The sequence below is a fragment of the Balaenoptera physalus genome (assembly GCF_965194825.1).
Source record: "Balaenoptera physalus genome assembly, chromosome: 16".
In the NCBI taxonomy this organism is placed as follows: Eukaryota; Metazoa; Chordata; class Mammalia; order Artiodactyla; family Balaenopteridae; genus Balaenoptera; species Balaenoptera physalus.
This window is the reverse complement of record NC_138898.1, coordinates 41,451,187-41,468,569: the sequence shown is the minus strand read 5'-3', so window position 1 is coordinate 41,468,569 and position 17,383 is coordinate 41,451,187.

The window sequence follows — 17,383 nt, the reverse complement described above, 5'->3', positions numbered from 1 at the left end:
GTATTTCTGTTCGAATAGTTAAACTGGCTAATTTTTTTTCCCAAAAGAATCGACCTTTCTCACCTCCTTTTCACTTTGCTTCAGGCCTTCTTCTAAGTTATTATTTATCAACAGTGTGGTTTTCTTTTTGTAGCTGTTTGCACTTACACGGAGAGCGACTTTCCCAAAGAAAGCCCACACTGTAGCTACTGTTAGTATGCATTCTGGAGGTTGGCCTGTATATTATGTTCTTTGGAAGTACAGAAAATCATCCACTGTTTTCCAAGAAAATCATTCACAAGGGCCTCCACAGAGCGATTTCACAGGGAAGCATGCTTTTTCTCTCTGGGCTCTAATGTTGTTTTTTGAATTCTTCATGTTTGGGCATTCATATTCATTAGGAGCTACAGTGATGTGCCACCCTGGTTAATTTCTCCATGCAGAAAGCAATGTGATTTCTATCACATTGCCTGTGGTGGGCAGTGAGAAATCCCTAGCTCAACTTGGTACTTTTCCCCACTGGGTAAACGATTCCTCAGAATAGTTAATAGGGCGTTGAAATTCTGCACAGACAGAAATGCTAATGTCTCTGCCAAATACCTATGATTATCAGCTCATTCTTTAGCAGGTGGAATCTGACATAAATCCTCCGAATGTATTAAAGTCAGCTGTGGTAGTTGGCAGAGAGGCTTGTTATGCTGACCTTGGGCAAACCCTTACCTGACAGCAATTCAATAGACAGATGGGTGCCAAGGCACTCTATTTGTATAAAGAAGAGAATAAAGAGGCTGTTTAAGTTAAGCGTCTGCCGTCATAGACCATAAAAGCGGGATTTGGGCTCCCGTGTATGAGCCATATTCCAATGAGACCCGGAGAGAGTGGGACCCCAAAGAGGGGGACATTAAGCCAAGATCAGAGACCGAGGGACATCTAACTTCCCATTATCGCCTGCTTCGCTGTGGGGACTAAAAGTGCCTAATGACTTTGTGTTCCCCCCAACAGAGTTTTATTGCTGCAAACTGCGATACTTTGGTACTATATGGGCAGAAGATCTTGCCTCTGAAGTTTTTCACAGAATCTGGATGTAGGAATACATTGAAAAAAATCAGTAGAGGTTTTCCAATGAGGATTAACTGGTAGAATTGAAATCCCCTGTATAAAATTGAAATTCCCTGCATGAAGGGAAAAGGGTATCATTTATAAAGTAACTAAAGACCTATTTCTTTTTCAAAAACCAGTTAAAATTTGTCAAGGCCCAACTTCATAATAATGTTGAAATAAAAATGTTTTGGAAATATTGGGTTGAATATAATTAAAATTAATTTTACCTGTTTCTCTTTGCTTTTTTAACGTGATTGCTAGGAAAGTTACAATTACACACGTGGTCCACATTGGACATCCTTCCAATGGCTTCTTAGCCTATTCAAATTGAAAGGGCACTCCCTCCCCATGGCTTACAAGGCTCTATGTGACCAACACCTTGACTGTCTCTTCAACCACCTCTCCTAGCATCCTTCACGTGTGTACTCCTCTCTAGCCACACTAGCTTTGCTATTTCTGAATACTCAAAGCTTACCTCTCCCTCAGGGCCTTTGCACATGCTGTTCTCTCCACCTGGAATGCACTTCTTTGGATTTTCTCATTTGCTACTCCCTTCCTCATTTAAGTGAAGGATTGCCACTCTTCTGAGAAGATTTTCTTGTTCATTCTACCTAAAATAAACTCTCATCTTCCTGATGCTCAATATCTCCTTATCCTGATTATTTTTCTTCATAATATCTATTACCAGCAAATATATTTTTTAGTAAGAATCATGTATTTATTAATTATTCTTTAACTGAGATATAATTGACATATAACATTGTATTAGTTTCATGTGTACCATCAGATCTTTTAATACATATTTATTTTATATTATTTGTTGTTTTAATTATTTAATATTTTGTTTATCTGTTTATTTAAAATATCTTCTTCTAGAAGGTATGTACCATTAGAGAAGAGACAGTGGTATGCTGTATCCAGCTTGTACTGGGTCATCAGAGCCAACTGTTAAATTTTCAGGAATTTTCAGAGCTGGTTTTGAAACACAGCCATTATTAAAATTAAAGTATATGAACTTATAATTAAATGAATTACATTGAAAACAAAGGTAACAAATGCTTAGTCCTTATTTTCTATTTACTTTTTTACATTTTATTCTTATCCATGCTCTAGATGTTATTTATATTTATTGCATCTTTAGGGTGAAAATACTACTACCCATCTTTTGCCAACTTATGTTGGTAGTTTGAAATTGGCCATAGTGGATGTCTTTACACCATGAAAACTGACAAATGCTGCAAATCAGGGCTTTCTTTTGCAGGGGTTGGAGGAAGTTCTTAAACACCACCAGAACTCCATTGGGAAGAACCTTGTATTTTTGCTGCTGTTCTCCCAGTGTTTGCAGAAGCAGGATCTAACACATATGTATTTCTGAAGAAATATTAATTTAATGGATGGGACTTCGTGAAAAGGGCAGAATGCTGTAGGCTGAAATTAGTTAGAAGATTTGAAGAGGGTGAAATATTTCTTAAAAGATTTGGAAGATTTAGAAATCAGAGAGGAGTGGGATGTGTGTGTGTGTGTGTGTGTGTGTGCACATTTTTAGTCAAAGCAACCACATGAATAAAAGAATGAAAAATGAGACATTTAAAATGAATTTGGGGCGTCCCTGGTGGCTCAGAGGTTAAGAATCTACCTGCCAATGCAGGGGACACGGGTTCGAGCCCTGGTCCAGGAAGATCCCACCTGCTGCAGAGCAACTAAGCCCGTGAGCCACAACTGCGGAGGCTGCCCTCTAGAGCCCACGAGCCCCAACTACTGAGCCCACATGCCACAACTACTGAAGCCCACGGGCCTAGAGCCCATGCACTGCAACAAGAGAAGCCACCACAATAAGAAGCCCACACACCGCAACGAAGAGTAGCCACTGCTCACCGCAACTACAGAAAGCCCGCATGCAGCAACGAAGACCCAACGCAGCCAAAACTAAATAAATAAAATAAATAAATAAATAAATAAATAAATAAAATGAATTCGGCCCTGCAAATGGAACCATTTGTAGTTCAGAAAGGTAGAGAGGGATGAGATTGATTTCTGCAGGCTGATGTTGGGATTTCAGCACAGCTCTGGGTTTCTGAGCAGATTAATGCATAAGGACCCACATATGTCTTGCTGGCGCCATGATCCTTGAATTGGCCAGAGGCGGCTTAGCAGCCTCTTCTTCTCCCCATCCTCTGAGACCATCTGAGTGTCTACGTGCCTTCTGCAGGTCATTACAGCCCACAATTATGCCCCCCTAGGTGAGCACTCAGGCCCAGGGCTTTGCCATTCCTTGTAGGTTACTTCTTTTTAGCTCATCAGTATGTACTCCGACCCCTGATGATTTGTGCAGAAAGTTTAGATGCTGTGAAATATTATTCTTCCAGACTTGAAGGAATGGAAGCCCAGGCAACTCTGTGTTGTACTCAAAAGCCCACATCCCTCCCACACCATCTTTCAGGCACTGTAGTTCGACACAGTGTGGAAGGACAACTCCAGCCTTCTTTTCTAGGCTTTGGTCCACTGAGTCACCCAGAGCACAGAGCCCATCCAGAACTAGTCAAAGCCCCACCACAGAGAAAAAACCAGCTGCTAAGACTGAGGGTGAAATTTCCAGAAAACCCAAATCAAGCTAACTTAAGAGAAAGAGAATGTCATAGAAAAGGGCTGGCTTTAGGCACAGCTTGATCTGTGCCTTAAATGATACCAGCAGGACCAGTTTTCACTCTCTTCATGCCTCTTAACTTCTCTTAAATAACAAAGCTCCATGTTGGCTTTATTTTCAGACAATTACTTCCCTAAGTTGACTATGGCACTTCCAGACCTTATATTTTCTGGGCTTCAAATTCCATGGAAAAGGAGGAGAATTTCTTTCCAGGGGGGAAAAATGATAATAATAAACAATACTTGAATGGGCTTTTAATTTACTACTTAACATGTTAGTACTTTACATATGGTAACTCCTTTCATCTTTACATCTTCAGTGTGAGACGTGTATTTAGATTATTCCTATTTTAGAAATAAAGAAGCTGAGGTCAAGACATGTTAAATAATGCATCAAGGCCAAATAGTAATTAACTGGTTGGGGATTTGAACCCCGGTAACTGCTCCCGGAGGTGTCTGTCTTGAGTGTGTGTGTGTGTGGGGGGAGCAGGCCTTACTACACCACGTGACCTCCCAGAGGCCCTTTATATGGATCTCAGTGGCTCTGACTGAGCCACGTGCACCAATCCCTGAGCCAATCCCCATGGCTATCAGTTGCTCAGTCCCCAGTCGTGTGTGGTATCCTGAAGTTGCAGGTGGTGCCCTGTCCACCTGACGTGGACTAAAAATCAGGGATAGGTGGGTCTCCGCAGAGCTATGACTTGAGTACAGTGAAAGCTGCAGTGCTGACTACAGAGGAATCTCAAGCCAGACAGCGCTCTAGTCTCCCTTGGTGGTTTTCACTGGGGCAGAATACCTCCCACCCACACACACAGCACACAGAGGGTTTCCTGAAGCTCTGAGTGGTGGGGATGGACCAGTCTCTGTCACAGAAGAGGTTGAATCCTCCATGATCCTGGGGTGGGGGGCACTCCCTGCCCCACGGTGAATGGAACCTTGATACCAGTGTAGGTCATGATTGGGTCTGCCTGCCAGGCTTCCCTACAGGGCTTTCTTGTTCCAAGCCACGGTTCAGGTGTTCGAGAACTTCTTGAACGAAGCCATTTGTGCTGGGCTTTTGAGGGATGCATAGCAATAAACTAGAAGTGGAAATCGCCACTCTGAGAAACGAGGGTGTCACGTTTTCATCAAATATGGCTCCCGTGGTGAGGGTGGAAGACAGACACGACCTCTCTGGCTGTCCAGACCTTTCCACCTCTCTGGCTGTCCAGACCTTGTCAGCTTAATGAATTTGAGCACCAAAGCCTGCTGACAACTGCCCGTGCTTGGAGTGAGACAGTGATGTAATCCTGATTAAAATAGTTAATAAGGAATTAATGAGAGGTTATCTCCTTGTCTTCAATCATTTCCTGGTGAGAAGATTCTCGAGCAGAACTCACTAGGGCTGTTCCTTTGCAGCTACTGAAATTACCCTGTTTTGAAATTACTCAGGGTTTTCAAGAAGCAAACTCATTTCAAGTCATTGTTTCCAAATGTTATAAGATCGTAGTGTGAAAAAATTGTTTTGTTCTTTTTTTTAAGCCAAAGATCTAGTCCAATCAGGCAGGTTTGAACACTTATTCTGTTGTCTAAATTCCACTCACACTTTATTTTATTTTCTGATGGAATTTTTTGCAGGCACATGAAGGAAGGCAGAGGCCATTTGGGTCTCCATCAAAGATAGTAGATGAAGACAAATTTATTCTAATGGGGTATGGGAGAAGAATTCAGTTCAATCCAGTTAAACAAATATTCACTGTGTACCTTCTGTATTGTGATAAGTGGAGTGTTTAAGATACAACAACAAAAGAGCACTGTTGGTAGAGTCTAGCTGTTACGAGCACAGACTCTGGGATCCCACTGGAAGCTCCAAATCTCAGCCCCAATATTTGCCATCTTTGTAACCCTGGGAAACTAAAGTCTCTAGTTTTCACCTTTTTAATATGCAAAATGGGCATAAATGTAATACTTTCCTTACAGGGCTAATATAAGGAGTAAAAGAAAAAATCTATAAGAAAAATATTTAGAAGTGTGTTTGGTGCATATAAGGGTCCAATGGGTGTCTCATCAAGGAGCTCAAATTAGTGCAAAACTTCAAGTAAGAGAATTCTCTGCTTGGAAGTTTGACAAAGTACGTGGACCACTACCTGGTCAGGTTCTGTCAGCAAAACACATTTTATTTCAAGTGATCTTAATGGCTTTCAGGGAAGCTGTTTTCATCAGAGCACCTGGGAAAAAACCAGAAATTGCATCCAGGAAATTTGGGAATCACGTGACCATGATTGCATTTTAATTCAAGATAGTTTATTGACTATATCTTACTGGAATAATTGCTACATATATGGAAGAACATGTGACATCCCTTTCTGACTCCACACACAGATGTAAATTCCAGATGCATTAAAGACATAAATAAAAACATGATCATCTTGGAACAAAATATAGAAGAATATTTTCATAACTTTGGGATGATGGAGCATTCTTAAACAAGGCAGGAATCTCAGAAACCATCATAAAATAGAGATATTTGACTATATAAATATTTTAAAAAGTGTATGGTAAATATAACACTAGTAAAATGAAAATCGAACTATATAGATTGTTAACATAATTACAACAGAAATTCCAAGAAAAGGGTATGGTCTCTACTGTTCAAAGAACTCTTTCAGTTGATAAAATTAAAACCAAAGACAAATCATTCTAGTAAATAGGAATAGACAATTCAGAGAAGAAGATCTGGAAAAAGTCAGCAAATTTAGAAAAAGATACTCAAAACACATGCAGGAAAAGTGCAATTAAAAATTGAAGTACCGTTTTTTCAGTCATCACATTATCAACCTAATGTGGTGAGATATTTTTGTGGGGAGGTGGGAGGCAAGAGAGGAGACACATACATTTCTGGTGGGAGAGTAAATTGCTACCACATTTGGGGAAATCATCTAGAAACACTGCTGAATAAAAATATTGACACTTTTGCCCAAGAAATCCCACTTCAGGGACTCTTCCCTACAGAAATAAAAGCACAAGAAGATAATGATATTAGGTAGCAAAGTGTTTACTGCAGCTTTACAGAGGAAGAAAATGGAAAGTAAGCTGAAAAAAGCATCAACAATGTAAATATTGTATGTATATTCTATTGCACATTATGCAACTTTTTAAAGAAAATGAATTAAGGATGTTTATTTTCCCATCTCCCAAATAAGTTCTTCCAACTCTCTCTTGTTTTTATTGCTGGCAGTTTTCAGCCTCAAAAGGAAAGCTTTACTGTAGTGTTGTTTACATTTTCCTCCACATCAGTAATAAGAGAACTGTACCCTGGATGGAAATTCACCTGTTAGATTCATATTCTGTGTGGCATGAAATTGCTACCTGGGACATAGTTGAGGAAGCAAGAGGGGTGTAATCTCAGGGAAAGCATATCAGCACTATCATGGAGAAGAACACAGGTAACATATAAATAATTCATTTAGCCTGGTTGCTTCATAATGATTTTTAAGGCGTGGCTCTTTCTACTGGTCGGGGGGTTGGCTCTTTACAAGACAATGGAAGATTTAGCCACGCAACCTGTTATTCTCTGTTCATGACATCAAGGTTAATGTGGCTCTCTGTCCCCTGGGACCTGCCAGCTGAGGTCATGACTACCTTCTGCATCATTAAAGTCGATTAGTCACTTTTCTAATAGCTACATCCAGGCGCCCTTTGATGACTTCTAATATCTGAATTAATTCCTTCATGCTGTCATTTCTACAACAGGTATTTATTAAACACCTGATATGTATCATGTGCTATTCTGGACATTGGCGATAGAGTAATGAATCAAGTGGACCAAGTCTATGCTCTTACAAAGTTTGTATTCTAACTGGGGGAGGAGTTGGGAAACAGACAATAGAAAAATAAATAATGATATATAGAAGGTGATAATAAGTATATGAAGAAAAATAAAACAGGTAAGGAGATGGAGAGTAAATACACATTGTGTGCATGTATGTAGGCAGGCATAAGTGTGCATGCATGTACCCACACTATTTTTTTTTTTTAAAGAAATTCACGTTCTTTTATTTATTTATTTATTTATTTATGACTGTGTTGAGTCTTCGTCTCTGTGCGAGGGCTTTCTCTAGTTGCGGCAAGTGGGGACCACTCTTCATTGCAGTGCACGGGCCTCTCACCATCGCGGCCTCTCTTGTTGCGGAGCACAGGCTCCAGACGCGCAGGCTCAGTAATTGTGGCTCACGGGCCCAGTTGCTCCGTGGCATGTGGGACCTTCCCAGACCAGGGCTCGAACCCGTGTCCTCCGCATTGGAAGGCAGATTCTCAACCACTGCGCCACCAGGGAAGCTCTACCCACACTATTTTAATTAGGGTTGCACCTTTCTGTAAAGGTGAAATTTCAACAAGACTCTAGCTAAGGGAGGACGTGGACTCTTGAGGCTTCCCAGGAAAGAGTGTTTCTGGTAGAGGAAACAGTGAGAAAAACTGTTCCAAGGTGTTACCGAGTCCAAGTTCGTACTGCTTGCCACACTACAGGCCAATAAATTAAGAGATGAGTTGTTGGAGGAAGGAATAGTTACTTTATCTGGTAAGCCAGCAGACCAAGGAGATGGTGGACTAGTATCCCAAAGAGCCATCTTCCCAGCATCAGAATTCAGCCTTCTTTTATACTAAAAGGGGAGGGGGTGTTGTTGGTTGGTGCAAACTTCTTGGTGTCAGATTCCTTTGTTCTTGCAGCTATCCACGTAGGTCAGGTCACAATGTTTCTGTAAACCTCCAACAAGAGAAATGTTATTCTCTGTTCTGCAACTTTTTTATCTCTATATAAATGGAAAACTGCTATACCTTTAAAGGTCAGAGCCTTGAGAATGGTGTATCCTGTGTATTTCAGGCTATATATTGTTATTTTCAATCTAGCTTGTTCAACCACTAAGTTCCTTTAAAAACAGGACTTTCTGAGAAACAAACTTCAACGAGGCTCTGTTTGTTGTTGTGGAATCGGTTGGCTGACACCTCTCAGAGTAGATTTTGGTGGAGTCCAACTCAGGGCTGAAAAATTCCCACTGTCAGGAAGGGTCAGCCCAGGAAGCAGAATCACAGTCTAAAGAAAGGAAAGTTCCTAAGTCTTCCCTGCACTAAAACTCTGAAGCTGTTGCTGTAACCCATCTGAGGCAGACTGATCAGAGGAGGCACATCATTTAGACAGCAAAATCCTATCCCTTTCAAGGCATCACTGCTCCGTGTCAGCCGGAAACTCAGAAGGCACATAGGCCCGGGGAAGGCACTGATGCCTTTCATTGCTGCTGCCTCCTCGTGCTGCCTCTAGCCTACTGTGGGAGATGAAGCTGGCTGGCGCTGCTCTGAGATGCTCGGCAGCCCTGTCTGCTTAATTTCCGGTGGACCCTCAGTGCCCACGGAGAACGCGGGGTTTGCTTGTGATGTTGATAATGAACAGCCGCTGGGAACAAATTAATGAGTGTGTCAGAAACTGCAGTGAAACTATATTATGATTCATAAACACCATGATGAAAATGCCAGTTAAGCTCTGGTATACATACACACAGACTCTGAAGAAGCAAACTCCTTTTTCTTCTAATGAGAGAAAAATTTTAAATAACATCATTCTGCCTTGAGCAGCATTGCCAGGGCAGAATTCCTTAGTGGATAGATAGTTTTTCTAATTTCATATTTAACACATAGAGAAACATAGGCGAGTTTAATTTTACTTTTTATATTTTAGTGCACATGTACTATACTTTGAAGTACATATAGTATATATACCATGTATGGATGTAAAATGTACAAAAATGTAAATAGTGTCATCTTTCTAGGTGCTGTATCATGTTTGTTAAATGAGATCTTTCTTTTTTCTTTTCATAAAATTTTTATTTTATATTGGCGTATAGTTGATTAACGATGTGTTAGTTTCAGGTGTACAGCAAAATAGGATTCAATTATACATATACATATACCTATTCTTTTTCAGATTCTTTTCCCATTTAAATTATTATAGAATACTGAGTAGAGTTCCCTGTACTATACATTAGGTCCTTGTTGATTATCTATTTTATATATAGTAGTGTGTATATGTTAATCCCAACCTCCTAATTTAACCCTCCCCCCATCTTTCCCCTTTGGTAACCATAAGTTTGTTTTCTAAGTCTGTGAGTCTGTTTCCGTTTTGTAAATAAGTTCATTTGTATCATTTTTTTAGATTCCACATGTAAGTGATATCATATGATATTTGTCTTTCCCTGTCTGGCTTACTTCACTTAGTATGACAATCTCTAGGTCCATCCGTGTTGCTGCAAATGGCATTATTTCATTCTTTTTTATGGCTGAGTAATATTCCATTGTATATATGTACCACATCTTCTTCACCCATTCATGGACATTTAGGTTGCTTCCATGTTCTGGCTATTGTAAATGGTGCTGCAGTGAATATTGGGATGCAAGTATCTTTTTGAATTATGGTTTTCTCTGGGTATATGCCCAGGAGTGGGATTGCAGGATCATATGACAACTCTTTTTAGTTTTTTAAGGAACCTCAAACTATTCTCCATAGTGGCTGCACCAATTTACATTCCCACCAACAGTGAAGGAGGGACTATTGTGTTTACATGGCCTTTCAATAATATTCTTCTTTACCATTCTGAGTTTGGAATTTGGAATCAAAAATTAAAACTCAAAAAAAACCCCCAAAACAAAAAGCAACACATTGGTCCACAGAGACTTATGACTTTAAAACTCATGGAAGGAGGAGAAAAAGAAACTTCCATTTACTTTAAAGTTGGAGCGGGATTGTGTTGGGAGCACCTATAGGCATCTGAGTTTTTGGATCTGATCCCTGATATGCATAAGGAAGCTCACGTTTATGGTGGGGATGTTGCTGATAGGAGACCTAACACAGTGCTTCCACAGAGCCATGACTTCCCCTGAAAGCACTGGGGGCTTCTGCAGAGAGGGTGGGAATGGTGAAGGGATCTCATTAGTAAGGTTCCAGGCTTTCTCTTCCCAATTCAACAGGAACCACCCCATTTTTTATCTGCTTTGCATATTAGGGCTCCAGGTAAATTTCATTTCATTAAAGTGTACTGTAAATTAAAGCTAGAACACTAAAAGTTAATAGTAGATTGAGTAGGGGCTTGAGAACCAATAAGACTTGACTTCATACATTGACGTCAATATTTATTAGCTCTTAGATGTGGAGCACATGTAACCTCTTGGAGCTTTGATTTCTATCCAAGAGAGTGATAATAATACCTACTTGATCGTTGCCATGAGGATTAGAGGTAGTGAATTAGAATGCCTTGCATTTAATTGATTTTTACATAAGATTATGATTATAATAACAGATTCTAGCTGGTAAATAAGTGGTTTCTTTTCCTCCTCTGACAACTGCAGAACATGAAGCCGCCTTCCTCCAGCTGCTCTAATGTCAAGGCTAACAGAAGGTAATTTCGCCTTGAGTCAGAAACTATTTAGTTACTCACAATCTAAAATGTTAGACAGATTTTTAGAAAAGAGAACAAAACTGGTTCAAAAGTATTGCTTGTTTGTCATAAGTGACCAGTTTGACGTTAGAACCATTGTGGGAAATGATTTACTAAGACTTGAAGCAATAATGTTTCAGTTCTTTTGGCCACCTCATTTTCAGTTATATATTCTTAGATGTTTCTTTAGTAGCTTAACATCATAACCTGTGACTTTCCATCTAAAACAGTATGCAAAAGATAAAGCACAATGACTAAATCAGGATTAGGTGTCAAACCAACTTTTCAGAAGTAAATAAAAAAAAGCACATCTGGTGAGACTCCAGTTTAGTCCCTTTGTGTCTAACTTTAGAAGCTGGGTTTTTAGTAGGGGCCATGTTAGAGCCCTATTCCTTAGTCCGCATCCCTCTGGTCTTATTACAAGTTTGGCATGTCATATCACTTGTTTTACTCTATTTACTCATTCATCAAAGTGACTCCTTATTGATACAGAAATCTTTCATTCGAATGGAGATTCAGGTCAGTAATTAATGATTTGATCAGTGGTCAATAAAGTGGAAAAAGTGACAAGACATGCATTTGTTTTGAACGGAGTGTTAGTCTTTACAGCTAGAAGAAAAAGGTTATATATTGGAAATTATAGGAGAAAATCCAAACTGAATGGTACTGCCAAGATAAAAGGGAAGATTTGCTCTTTTTCTCCCTCTCTTTTGGGAATTCTTTTACTCTAGTTGAACAATCTCATATTTATTTTATGTAGTTCAAAACCAAAGAAGATGAGGTATTACATGATCTTTTCAAACTTACCGACCCAAGGTGAAATTTTGATGAATGGATCCAGTTTCACATAGACAAAAGATCTTAAATGTGCCATTCACAAAACAATAGTGAATGTTAACAGGGGCATCACAATTTATGTTCTTACATAACCAAGTATTTCCAGAGATGAGATACCCATTGAGCTCTTTTAGAGCAGAAAAATTGATGTTTTAGATCAAAATGGCTTCTATCTATCATGAAAATTCATCCTTGAAGTACAGTGAATCAAGGCTTAGGTAAGGGCTTTTATGAAGCACTCCACAAAGAATTACTAGAAAAAAATTTAAGGACTCATTCATATTCACAGTTTCTGAGGTGCTTATGACTATATGGGACCATCTTAGCAGATCTGGAGTGTTTCATATCAGCCAACACATTGTCTTAACTCAATATTCTCAAACTGCTTCTTTCTGTAATGCCTGAAATGAAATAACAATGAGGGGCAATAGTAAGTTACTTAGCAAAGAGCAGTGATTTGTAGGTAGCTGCCTGAAGGACAAGGTGAGTGCCAGCCTGTTTTGTAGACTTCTGTTCAGTCCCCCTGGGAAGGTAGTTTCTTTGTTTTACAAAGTTGTTTTGCTATGGCATTCATTTTCTCCAGATATGATTTTAGCAATGACTAAAATCACTCTGAAATAAATGAAGACAGTATTTAATATCTTAGTTTGGCTTCCTCCAGAAGCACATTCTGAGAAAAGGATTCAAGAACAAGAGATTTATTGAAAAGGTAGTCCAGGAAAAACTGAGGCATGGGGTGAAGGAAACTGATCAAACATGGATTGTAAAATAAGTTACCTCTGGAGGCAACTGGAACTCACACTCACTGGGAAGTTTGGGGAAATGGTGTGGAATATACCTCAGCATTACCCCACATGAGGGGCAAGGAGGGTTAGAGAAGAGGCAAATAGGAGGCAGGGACAAGTTTAGGTACTGATGGTGACATTGTGATGAAGGTACAGTGAGTCCCCTACATATGAACGAGTTCCGTTCCAAGGGTGCATTTGTAAGTCCAATTGTTCGTAAGTCCAACAAAGTTAACCTAGGTACCCAACTAACACAATTGGCTACGTAACACTATACTGTAATAACTTTATAATACTTTTCATAAAAAACAAACAAAATATAAAGAGAACATTTCAATCTTACAGTACAGTACCTTGAAAAGTACAGTAGTAGAGTACAACAGCTGGCATACAGGGGCACATTCGCATCTTTGAAAGTTCACAACTTGAAGGTTCGTATGTAGGGCACTTACTGTACTGATTTCAGGAAAGTTATTTGGAAATTGGGGTGAGTTCAAGAAGGGTGGGAGGAAATCCTGCACATAGGAAGAAAAAGCAGAGTGAGCCAAAAAGATACCATAGGGATGGGAAAACATTGGATACATTAATTCTCTAGTGACGAAGGGTACTTTTGTTAATACTGACTTTCTACCTTGATTAGTTTTTACGTATCCACAGAATGATTACTCGGCATGTAGGTTTTCCGGGCACTGATCTTTGTTTCTTCCTGTTGGTCTTTATTTGACCATATCCTTAATGACCATCACTGGTGGACAAGCAAAGAAGGAGGAGGAAGAGGAGACATGGAGGAGAAAGAAGAGGAAGCATATTAGGAAGGCAGAGGAGAACAAAAGGCAATGTAGATTATATAACCTAGATCAGAAGTTTTGGAAAATGGATGTATGGATCAATGCTAAACTGTGATAACTTTTTTTTCTAGTCCACAAAGGAAAGAGAAATAAAAGGACAGTGCAGTCAAGTGTTGATAAAGTTTAATCTACTCTGAGATTATATCTTTCCAAAATTTTGTTATTAAAATTTTCTCTTTTATGCAACAATAGTGATAATAGATGAGTATTTTAAAAAATACTCTCTCAAAGCAAGATCATCAGAAACCTCATGGTCTCAATTTTTAAAAAGTGCATATATTTTGCTGGTATGAGAAACCCAGAGTCCTGGAACCATTAGCCTCATCCACTGAGGTATTCCTTACATCATTCAATGTACAGTCAACCAGTAATAATAACTATAGGTCACTGCTTAGCAAGGCTGCATTTGAAAGAGTATATTCAAGTGGATCAGAGCACAGGCTGGGGCTAGAGACTGGGTCTATCAGCATGGTCACTTACTCTCCATGAGAACTTTTATAGGTTATTCAAACCTTTGTGCCTCAGTATACTCATCTGTAGAATGGGCAAAGTAGTAATAGCACCTACCTCAACAGGTTGATTCAAAATTAACAAAATAATAAATGTACAGTGCATAAGATACTAAGCAAACAGTAAATGCTACCAGTTACAGTGAACTATAGGTCCTATTGTGAGTTAAATGAAACACGCTAATACAGCTGGAAAGTTCCAAATCAAATTTCTTTCTGAAGCAATGCTTTCAAATTAAATTACTTGCTCTATATGCATTACAAGGTGGAAAAGCATTTTCTAAATAAAGCAGTCAAAGAGCTAAACATAATTTTAGACATCAAGGACAGATACATTACTCACTGTAGATAATAACTTTTTCCATTTTCACCTTATTTTAATGAATATGCAGATGGACTCTACTACAAAGAATTTACAATTGTATGAAAGCATTTGTAAAGCTTTTAAGCTTTAGCACTAGTAGTTCTTGACCACTTGTTTTACTCACATTCTTTGCAAGTGTTTCTTATAATTGGTGTGGAAAACAATGGCATTTTCTTCCTAAGTAAGACACCTTTTGGAAATGTGTAACTGGCTATAGTAACTATATAATAAATACTGTAATATATCATAGCAACTGCATTATAAAATAATAAAGTGAAAGAGGTCATTTTCTGTTTTGGGGTTTTTTCCTAAAGTTTTAATAGCATTTTACCAGACAAGGTAGTACACGAGAAAGGATTTAGGAGATGGCACTGGTTCTATTATACCACGAGTATAAATTTTGGGTGACACTCTATGAGAAACATAAAATAAGAAGATAGCATCTTTACAGAGAGGAAAATGAGAACTGAACAGATGAACTAACTCTGCCTTTTTTAGGCAGAGTTCTTTCCCAGTATGAAAGCAGCCTGGTGGACATAAGAAGAGACATTTTGTCTGAACTCAGCACCTGAAACAATAAATGCTGACTCTTTTCCCGTTACCATAAGGGAATCTTGTCCAGGACAGCAGGGAGAGTGATGGGAAGAGGAAGACAAATGTGTTTAAGATACATTAGCTTCTTATCTCCTAATGGACAGACTAAAATTTGATTTTAATTCCAAGCAAAATCACGTTAGCTGAGCTCAGCAAAACTACTGAGAGACAGTTATTGGCCATTCCTTAATTGCTTCTCAAGTGGTCACTTGGCTGGGCTTTTAGCAGTCAGCTGGTTTCCAGACTCACCAGAGGTGATGGTTACAGCACCTGGAGAAAACTACATCATGGTTAGCTTCTCTTTCTACTGTGATGTCCTTACGTTTAGTGAAGCCACATGCAGCTGCTTGTGGATGTCTACTGTAATTTGTTGGGAAAAATGCAACTCACAGTTATGCTTTGCAAAGTGTCATTTTCCAGTCTGACAAAATACACTTCTGTCTTTATGGAACCGAATTGGTCACCCAGACCCATGCTGGAGTCCTAACCCTGGCCGAGACCCCCTGTCTCGGCCAAGGAGGTTCTTTTTCCGATCAGATTTGCAAAGCCAGTAATGAAATATATACTAAGACTGGAAGAGCACAAGCTTTGTTGCATGGCCAAAGAATGGGGAAGCAGGATCCTAGTTTGCAAATCAACTTCTCAACCCAATTTGTATAGAGACACCAAATATATAGGAGGGTCGAGATAAAAGGGAGGGAATTGGAAAGATTGGGAGGAATATTCACGACTTATCTGACAATAGGCCTGTGATTTGAACCTGGAACTGATGCAACTCTCCTTGTCAGTCCTTGTAGGGGCTTTTCCGGTTGTTGTCATGGCAATCATCAACTGCCATGGCGTTGGTGGGTGTGTCATTTAGCATGCTAATATATTACAATGAGCATATAATGAGGCTCAAGGTCTGCTGGAAGTCAACTTTTCCACCATCTTGGGCCTAGTTGTTTTTAACCCATTCTTATTTTTTTCTCTTTGCAGTTTCTTCCTGAAACTTAGATAAGAGGGAGGAGCAAGGGTATGATTCTGGGGCAACAGCTTTGGCAATACTTATTCCTGTTTAGGAATTTGGAAACGGACTTGGTTAGTCCCTGAGAAGCCCGCTCCTCATTACAGATAATTGATAGCATCGAAGTGTCTACCCTGGATGGCTAATTCTGGATCTAGATGGTTTTATGTATTTAACTCAATATGACTACAGTATCTAATTTTACTGGGAACACCATGTCTTTCATTTTTTAAACTTATTAAATTCCTACTATGTGCAAAAGATCCCTTTTATGGGGGCTGAGAAGAATGCCAATGAAGTACAGGGCACAATCCACACACACATATGAAAACATGCTCACATAGCAGGGATATTTGATTAAGTAAATCCGCCCTGAAGAGTGGATTTACAAATTTTGAAAAATGGTGATTAAAATCGGGGCCTGCAAAAATGGTTGAACGTAATTTAGGGTAGATCCTAAGATGACAGTGCTGAATGCACATTTTAAAAAGATGATCTGCAAAAACACAATTTGTAGAACTCAGCAGTTTCAACCAAAAAGTGAATATTATGATGTAGACTGAAAGATAGAAAATTAGAGGTAAATAAAATTTCCTCTTGTAGGTTTTTCAAATTCATCAAATCTAAAGTTCCCAGGTTGGTTTTGCTGTGGTGACTAAAAAATGGTCATATAATCCCTCTCTCTGTCTCTCTTATATGTCATGCTGATACTAGTTCCAGAATTTAAAGCTGATGTAACTTTAGGCTGGAGGGGTATGCACATGTCAGATAGTTTCAGAAAGGCAGTGACCCCTGAGCACAGGCTATTTGGGGAACAGTGAACCCCTGCCATTTTTCTCACGCCTTGTAGTAGGACAGGAAGAAAAGCAGACCCCATGAGCTCCCTTAACTTCTGTTATAGATGGTGCAGACCTGACCAGAGATTCCAGTCTGGTCCCGCCTCCTCTCTGACCTCACTTCCTCCTACTTCTATATAAGCTCCCTATGCCTCTGCCCAACTGAACAGTCAAAGAGTTCTCTCTGTAGTTGTTTAGCTGTGGCCCAAGATGCTTCTCTATATCATACATCTACTCTTCAAAGTCCAGCTTATCTATTTTATCTTCTGGGAAGATTTCCCTCACCACTCCCAGGCAGCAGACTCCAATACACTCCCCTTTGTGTCATCGCCATGCCCAGGTAGACCATAGTAGGCACAATTCCACGTTGTGGATGCTCAAAAGATGTTTATTATTGGAGGAAGTGGGATAAAGGAAG